Below are 10,000 nucleotides of genomic sequence, written 5' to 3'. Positions count from 1 at the left end.
GTTGTTCTGTCGGATTCTACAGACTGAATCAATCAATCTTTCCAAGTCTGTGTGTATCAATGCTGCAGTGTACCTGCTACACGTCACGTTACGAGTCGACTGTGCTGAATTAATGCTGCAGTATGTGTGTTACATGTTACAAGTTTACTGTGTTGTATCAATGCTGCAGTATGTGTGTAACATGTTACAAGTCTACTGTGTTGTTTCAATGCTGCAGTATGTGTGTTACATGTTACAAGTTTACTGTGTTGTATCAATGCTGCAGTATGTGTGTTACATGTTACAAGTTTACTGTGTTGTATCAATGCTGCAGTATGTGTGTAACATGTTACAAGTCTACTGTGTTGTTTCAATGCTCGGCACTGTGTGTGTGTTACGTGTTACAAGTCTACTGTGCTGTGTCTATCAGTGCTGCAGTGTGTGTTACATGTTACAGGTCTCCAGTGCTGTGTTTACCTGTATCAATAATGTTGCGAGTGTGTATGTTACATGTTACAAGTTAACTGTATTGTGCTGTAGTGTGTGTTACATGCGATAGGAATAATGCAATAAAAAAAATGCAATAATACTTCAATACAAAACACTTCAATACAACGTAATACAAATAAACACAAAATAGCACAACACAGTGGAACACAGCTAGTAAATCTTCACAATGATGAAGGCGGTAGTCAAGGGAAAGAAGAAGAAGAAGAAGCTGCATTTATGGCAAATTATTTAATTTGATGAGTTCGATTCCGTTCCATTTCCCTCCGTTTCCTTCAGGGAGAAGGTGGCAGAATGGTTAAGACGCTCAGCTGCCAATACAGAGACTCCGTGAGGGCGTGGGTTCGAATCTCGCTCTCGCCCCTTCTCCCAAGTTTGACTGGAAAATCAAACTGAGCGTCTGGTTATTCGGATGAGTCGACAAAAGCGAGGTCGCGTGTGCGGAAAGCACTTGGCACACTGAAAAAGAACCCATGGCAACAAAATCTATTGTTGTCCCCTGGCAAAATTATATATAAAAAAAAGAAAGTATATTTGACAGGTACACAAACATATAACCATACACCCAAGGCCTGACAAGCGCTTTGGGTTATGTTGCTGTGAGGCATACGCATAGCAGGTGTGGTGTAGCGTATACGGATTTGTCCGAACTCAGTGACGCCTCCGTCCTTGAGAAACTGAAACTTCGATGGACTGTACTGGGTTTGATTGCGGAGCTGAGCTAAGCTGCGCTGAGTTGAGCTGATTTTTGTTTTGTTTTGTTTTGTTTTGTTGGTCTTTTCTGATGTTCTCAGTCTTGTCTTGTTTTGTATGTTTTGTTTTGTTTTTTGTTGTTGTTTTTTTTGTTTTTTCTTCTTCTTCTTCTTCTTTTACATTATTTAGTCTTACAGGATACAAAAAACAAGAGGAAAATACTATGAACCCACTAGGGAGAGGAGAAGTTGTGTACTTCGACTCGTAGAGTCTGCAAAGCAACTGAAGATAGCAGCAGTCTTAGTTTATTGTTTTGTTATTATTGCGACAAAAACCGACAAACAAACGAACAAACACAACAACAACATCATTATCAACAAACAAACAACAACCACCACCACTGAAAAAAAAACGCCAAACTATCCCAGGGTCAGATTTGACATGGGAACCCTGTGTTGGGCCCGTGTTGGACAGAGAGGAAAGCCGGTGTCTTCTTCTTCTTCTCAAAGCCTGACGAAGCGCGTTCGTTTATGCTGCTGGTCAGGCATCTGCTTGGCAGATGTGGTGCAGCTTGGAGCTTGGTCTCCGACCGAGGATAGGCGCTATATAAGTATTCATATCAATCATATCAATCAATATGGATTTGTCCGAATGCAGTGACGCCTCCTTGAGCTACTAATACTGATACTCTTCTTGTTGTTCTTTTTTCTCTGTGAAATAGCCGAATGCAATAGCCGAATGGTTAAAGCGCTGGACTTTCAATCTGAGGGTCCTGGGTTCGAATCTCGGTGCACCTGGTGGATAAAGGGTGGAGATTTTTCCGATCTCCCAGGTCAACATATGTGCAGACCTGCTAGTGCCTGAACCCCCTTCGTGTGTATGCGCACGCAGAAGATCAAAACGCACGTTAAAGATCCTGTAATCCATGTCAGCGTTCGGTGGGTTATGGAAACAAGAATATACCCAGCATGCACACCCCCGAAAACGGAGTATGGCTGCCTACATGGCGGGGTAAATAAAAAAACAAACAAACGGTCATACACGTAAAATGTCACATGTCTGTCTGAGTGTGTATGTGTGTGCGTCTGAAATCTGAATGACACAGAAAACGAATGATGAGCGCCCAGTGGCAGCCGTCAGTTGGCTCTACCCAGGTAGGCAGCCTGTGGTGCAAATGTCCCCGTGTATGTAAAGCGCTTAGAGCTTGGTCTCTGACCGAGGATTGGCGCTATAGAAGTATCCACATCAATCAATCAATCAAGAATCACTGGGGCACCGCACAGAAGAACTGCTCGCCAGATTCCTCCAGGTTTTACAAGGAGGAAGGTGGCAGAATGACTCAGACGCTCGTCTGCTAATACAGAGTCCGTCGGAGAGAGTCTGGGTTCGAATCCCGCTCTCACCCTTTCTCCCAAGTTTGACTGAGAATTCGAACTGAGCGTCTAGTCGTTTGGATGAGACTATATAATTATCAAGGTCCCGTGTGCAGCACGCACTGACTTGGCGCACTGAAATAAGAACCCATGGCAACGAGAGTGATGTTCTTCGGCAAAATTCTGTGCAGAAATCCACTCGGATTGTTACACGAATATACCTGCATGCACTCAAGGTCTGACTAAGCGCGTTGGGTTATGCTGCTGTCAGGCATCTGCCTAGCAGATGTGGTGTAGCGTATATGGATTTGTCTGAACGCAGTGACGCCTGAAACTGAAACTGGAACCTCCGGGTCTGTCACCTTGAAAAAAAAAAAAAAAAAAAAGGTCTGTCGCCTTGGTTCTGAAAGCTAAACTAACTGCCCACCCGGGGCAGATTTGACATGGGAACCCTGTGTCGTGGTAGCCTGTGTTGGACAGAGATCGAGAGAGAGAGAGAGCAGAATAGTAGTAGTGTGTACAACTAGACCTGCGTACAGTCCGCTTGCAGTCCTCTGCTGTGGGGGTGGGGGAGATGGGAAAGGCGGTGTGGGTGGGTGGGGGTGGGGGTGGGGGGTACTTAAAGGGAGCACGGGGTCGACCAGCGGCTAGTAGGCTACTCTCTTGTACTTTGTACACTTGTTCACAAAGTTAACGCATCGCTACTTCCTTATCTTCTTAGAACCTGCCCTCGAGTGCAAAACAGGCATACTACATGTCTTACTTTTTTTTCTTTTTTCTTTTTTAATGCATGATTGTGTGTGTTTGGAGTTTCCGCACGCGCGCGTGTGTGTGTGTTTATGTATGCGTGCGTGCGTGTGTGTGTGTGTATGTGTGTGTGTGTTTGTGCGTGCGCGCGTGCGTTCGTTCGTTCGTGTGTGTGTGTGTGTGTGTGTGTGTGTGTGTGTGTGTGTGTGTGCAGGAGGGCGGTGTGGGGGGGCATTTGGGAATTGGTGTGGGCCCATATAATTTTTTGTGTTTGTCTGTTCGTCAGTCAATATCGACACTTTGACCGGCTGAAGTACAGTAGTTTGCAGGGCAGTCGATCCATTTGTTTTGACATTTTGGAGACAAATTCAGATAGACATGTCAATCATGTATGTGGTTGTGATTGTCCGTGTCGACGTTGAAAATGAACGAGTTTGTACAGTGATCGCTTCGACTGTTGGAACTGAAAGGGATCATTTTTCATGCTTTGGTCAGGACAGGGCTGATCACTGGCACTTCTTTGAGCTTGTTCCTTGTCAACGATGTTAATAATAATAATAATAATAATGGATACTTATATAGCACACTATCCAGAAATCTGCTCTAGGTGCTTTACAAAAACGCTTTGTTAACATAAAACATTACATCTATGTTACATACACATATGACTACACACACACACACACACACACACACACACACACACACACACTGCGTACATACATTTTAACAATACATGTGTATCTAACAGCTACCCTAACACATACGCACACACTTACATAAACGCACGCGCACACAATACACATTCATATACATGCATGTAGTTATGTACACATACATATGTATACATACATAGTCAAGCACAGCTAACGCAAAGGAAGTGGACCTGCCACAATTGAATTTACTGCTGAGGGAAAAGGTGAGTTTTGAGACGAGATTTAAAAGATGCGAGGGAATCAGAATGACGGAGGTTATCAGGGAGCTTGATGAAGGAGTCTTGGGTGGCACAATGGAATGACTTACTTGACTTATGCCTATAGCTCCGCTCGGGAACAAAGGGCCGCAACAGCACTCCTCCAACGGACACGGTTTGGGGCGATCCTCTTTATCTGGGCCCACGTCATTCCGGCTGCCTTCACTTCAGTGTCCGTACTTCTTCTCCAAGTCTGCCTGGGTCTGCCAACTTGGCACAATGGAATAGAATAGAATATGTCTTTATTACCAAGTGTACCGGGGTCACAAGGAATATTGGAGAGGAGGGGGAGGGGGGGATAGTACATAACAAGATACGAACATAAATCGAAAATCATACACAAACACAGATACAGTAGAAATTAGGATACATACAAGTGCATATCAATATAAAAACTTGTGCACGCACTGCAGACACACACACACACACACACACACACACACACACACACACACACACACACACACACACACACACACACACACACACACACACGTTTGAACAGAAGCTGCATATTACATGTGGATGGAGCTGATGACTAGATTTTCAGGTTTCAGGTAGATGGTTGTTGGTTGCACAATATCTCTCGTTCACTCAGTGTGTCAGTTTTAATTCTGGGCACAGTTATCAAGGCTTGGAAATTTGCGTAAACATTTCAGCGTTTGACACTTGATAAGAACCTTAAAATGTCAGTCAGTCATTCAGTGAGTGAGTGGGTGAGTAAATGAAGGCTTGTATAGCGCAGTACCTCCATCTCAGATGGGGCTTGCCGCGCTTTACAATAAAATGCACAAACTCAAGAATTTGAATATGTGACTTAAAAATGGTGTTACACCTCTGTAATGTGTACACATCTTATTTGTCAAATATGGCATCATCATGTTACAGCCCTTTGAGACTTTAAAATGGTATCACACCTTTGTAATGTGCACACATCTTATAATGTGTCACATATGGCATCATGATGTTACAGCCCTTTGAGACTTTAAAATGGTATCACACCTTTGTAATGTGCACACATCTTATAATGTGTCACATATAATATCATGATGTTACAGCCCTTTGAGATTTTTAAAATGGTGTAATACCTTTGTAATATGTACACATCTTATAATGTGTCACATATAATATCATGATGTTACAGCCCTTTGAGATTTTTAAAATGGTGTCATACCTTTGTAATATGTACACATCTTATAATGTGTCACATATAATATCATGATGTTACAGCCCTTTGAGACTTTAAAATGGTATCACACCTTTGTAATATGTGCACATCTTATAATGTGTCACATATAATATCATGATGTTTCAGCCCTTTGAGACTTTAAAATGGTATCACACCTTTGTAATATGTACACATCTTATAATGTGTCACATATAATATCATGATGTTTCAGCCCTTTGAGATTTTTAAAATGGTGTAATACCTTTGTAATATGTGCACATCTTATAATGTGTCACATATAATATCATGATGTTTCAGCCCTTTGAGACTTTAAAATGGTATCACACCTTTGTAATATGTACACATCTTATAATGTGTCACATATAATATCATGATATTACAGCCGGAACTTCTCGAGACGCACTGTACATTGGACTGAAGCAGACGAACAGAGTTATAAGCAGACGAACAGAGTTCTATGCAGACTCAGTATCGCTCAGTCGGCAGAAAAACACCACCAGTAACTACAGTATATGTCTCCTAGTTTCAGTTTCTTGAAGGCATCAAAGCCTGCGGAGGGCTGATCCATATCCGCTACACCACGTCTGCTCAAAAAAGAAAGGCGTGGTGATAAAGTGAATGAATGAATGAATAGATGAATGAATGGATCGACTGATACATATCTAACTCAGTGAGTGAATAGGTCAACATATAGATAGATAGATAAACAGATAAATAGATTCTACAGACCAAATAATTGTTTCATGAACAAATGGCCCAATAACAAAGACGAGGTAGGTGCCGTCTGACCAGTCAATAAATCTTCTTCTTCTTCTTTGTTCGTGGGCTGCAACTCCCACGTTAATAATGATAATAATAATAATAATAATAATAATAATAATATTCATATAGCGCTGAATCTTGTGCAGACTGAGACAAATCAAAGCCGAACGCTGACATGGTTTACAGGATCTTAAACTTGCGTATTTGATCTGCTTGCGTATACAGACGAAGGGGGTTCAGGCACAAGAAGGTCTGTTGACCTGGGAGATCGGAAAAATCTCCACCCTTTACCCACCAGGCGCCGTTATCTAGATTCGAACCCGGGACCCTCAGATTGAAAGTCCAACGCTTTAACCACTCGGCTATTGCGCCCGTCTAGTCAATAAATCGACAAACTGCTTCCTGACTGGTCAGTGGTCAGTTCTGTTGTAAGGTTACTTGGTCGTTCCTTGCTCTGACTGTCCATATCACTCGTTAAATTAATGTCCATGTTTAGTAGTCTGAAATTTACAAAGTCCAGAGAGTTAGTAAGCCAGTTACCAAGCTAGTACAGATTGACATAAGTTTTACATTTGGGCCAACAGCAAAGTGAGAGCTGTATTATCAATGGTTTCTCCAGTCAATGGGAAATCATTTACAGCTTAGTCTTCTGTGAAGGACTATGACTCTCAAACTAGGAGGCAAAATTGCACTGGTTCTTAGTGCTGCAGCCTTGTGGGCTAGTTGGCCTTTGGGAACCATCCCAACGCCGACTGTCCTAAAACCCTCTTGGCCGAGAGAGTGGGGATGTACTTGGGCAAGACACTCTCCACTATAGTCAAATTCTAGCCCAAATAGTTGAAACAGCAGTTGCCTCCTCTGCTGTTCTGATGGTCATAGTCGGACACGACTGACTATCATTAATTATATATATATATATAATTAAGGTATTATATATATCAGTGAAGACTAAATGAAGACCATTTCATTCATCATTGTTCTTACATTCACAACATCCGAAGAGCATAAGTAAGCCAGTTAGCAAGCTGAAGATTAAGGTATCATATATCAGCGAAGAATAAACAGATATGCGCGATATGCCAATAGATGATAACTAAATCACCAAGTCAATAATCAACTTAAAACTGCCAGCAACTATGAGCGCCAACGTCTTAAGATTTTTTTTTTTTTTTTTTTTTTTTTTTTTAAAGAAAGGCTAAACATTCCCATTTACGATTCGCAATTAGTCGGTCCACCCACAAATGTCAGCGAACCGGAATCAACTGATATTTTGCTTCTTTGCATTTTGTTTTATATTGCATTTTGTCACAGTAGACTGACAAAATTATTTCAGTTAAAGAATAACCAGCCAATCAATAAAAAAAAAATTTTTAAGAGGAAAACATCTAACCACCATAAGAAGCAATTAAACAAACGAATAAACAAATAAATAAATAGACGAATAAAAGTCGCCATGTTGACGATAAACCTGTCCATCTATCTTTTTCTCTCTCTCCCCCATACTCCGCCCCCCCCCCCTCCCCCACACCCCCTGTCCCCGTCTCAGGTATAGACCTGACAATAGCACAGGCCGGCCACACCCAACAACACTCCTCACAACGTGAACCACTTTTTCCGCCCAATAAATAACCATCAGAAACCATTTTCGGCAACAAAACGAGCCACATAAAAGAAGAAGAAGAAGGAGAGAGAGGGACATTGAGAGAGAGAGAGAGAGAGAGAGTTTTGACGGACATTTTTTGACATTACCTGCGAAGTTCTTATACGGTTGTTGTTGTTGTTGTTGTCGTTGTGGGTTTTTGTTGTTGTTGTTGTTTTGTTTTGTTTGTTTGTTTTTAATCGAAAGCATCAAATCAGAGCTATAACAACACAAAAGTAAGTAAACAGAATCATGAAAAATGAAAAGTGACCAGAGAAAGAGGGGGGGGGGGGAAGAGAGAGACCTGATATTTGGTCATTTTTTGACATCAACTGCAAAGTTCTAATACGATTTTTTTTTTCAATCGAAAGTATCAAATCAAAGCTATAACAACACAAAAGTAAAGAAAATAGATGCATAAAAAGTGAAAAGTGACCTGAGATAGATAGAGACAGAGAGAGACAGAGACAGAGAGAGACAGTGAGAAACATGAGACCGAGGTGTCTACCAGCTGAAGTTCTTCACTTCAGTGTTGTGTATGGCATTTTTGCATTGTAGTAGACCATACACTATACACTACACGACGGAGCAGCATTCATTCCACTGTCCCAAGCCGACTCAGCTCAGAAATGGTGAACAAACTGGAGGGCACTACATGCATTGTGATGTGGGTGGGTAGGGGGGAAGGGGAGGGGATGCGTGTGTGGGGGTGGGGGTGGGGGCGAGGGGGCATGGGGGGGTAGGGGGGGAGGAGTGACCTGAGATAGATAGAGACAGAGACAGAGAGAGACAGAGACAGAGAGAGACAGTGAGAAACATGGGGGTTGGGGGGTGGGGGTGGGGGGTCACAAGGTCAGTATTCAGGGCAGTCGGTGCCGGGGAAAGCACCGTCAGTTCAAGGCTGGCGGACCGCAAGGGATCGGTACCAGTCCACTTGTTGAGCTGTCCGTCCTTTCTGAAAAAAAAGAGCAAGGAAAAAGAGAGAGAGAGGAACAGGAAGTTTCAGATTCAGGGTAATGTCCTATTTCAGCGTCCTGAATTATTGCACCTATTCAAAACCCAGCATTCAGCTTATATAACAGATCGACCTAAGTTTACAGTGGGGCCAACAGCAAAGTGAGAGCTGTACCATCACTGGTTTCTCTATTGCAATGGGAAATCATTTACAGCTAAGTCTTTTGTGAAGGACCATGACTCTCAAACTAGGAGGCAAAATTGCACTGGCTCTTCGTGCTGCAGCCTTGGGGGCTAGGTAGTTGGCCTTTGGGAACCATCCCCAACGCTGACTGTCTCCAAAAACCCTCTTGGCGGAGAGAGTGGGGGATGTAACTTTGGGCAAGACATATTCCACTATAATAAAATTCTAGCCCAGATAGTTGGGACAGCAGTTACCTCCTCTGCTGTTCTGATGGTCATAGTCGAACACGACTGACTGCATGACTATTATTCATTGATTGATTGATGTGGATACTTCTATAACGCCTATCCTTGGTCACAGACCAAGCTCTAAGCGCTTTACATACACGGGGACATTTGCACCACAGGCTGCCTACCTGGGTAGAGCCGACTGACGGCTGCCACTGGGCGCTCATCATTCGTTTCCTGTGTCATTCAATCACATTTCAGACGCACACGCATACACACTCAGACAGACATGTAACATTTTACGTGTATGACCGTTTTTAATTACCCCGCCATGTAGGCAGCCATACTCCGTTTTCGGGAGTGTGCATGCTGGGTACATTCTTGTTTCCATAACCCACCGAACGCTGACATGGATTACAGGATCTTTAACGTGCGTATTTGATCTTCTGCGTGCGCATACACACGAAGGGGGTTCAGGAACTAGCAGGTCTGCACATATGTTGACCTGGGAGATTGGAAAAATCTCTACCCTTTACCCACCAGGTGCATCGAGATTCGAACCCGGGACCCACACGGCTATTGCACCCGTCAAAATCTATACAAAATCTAAACGAGTTTTCTCGCGTGTTTTGCAATGGAGGCATACGAGAAAAGACAAGTTTCGAGAAGTCGACCCTTCTAATCAAGAAACAGGTACAATACGACGCGAAATGACCCATGATATAAACCAGAACCGACGCTTGTCGTCTGAAGCTGCCATGTTTTTTGGGTTT

The sequence above is a fragment of the Babylonia areolata genome, chromosome 25 (genome assembly GCF_041734735.1).
Source record: "Babylonia areolata isolate BAREFJ2019XMU chromosome 25, ASM4173473v1, whole genome shotgun sequence".
Lineage (NCBI taxonomy): Eukaryota > Metazoa > Mollusca > Gastropoda > Neogastropoda > Buccinidae > Babylonia > Babylonia areolata.
Note: the sequence above shows the minus strand (reverse complement) of the source record.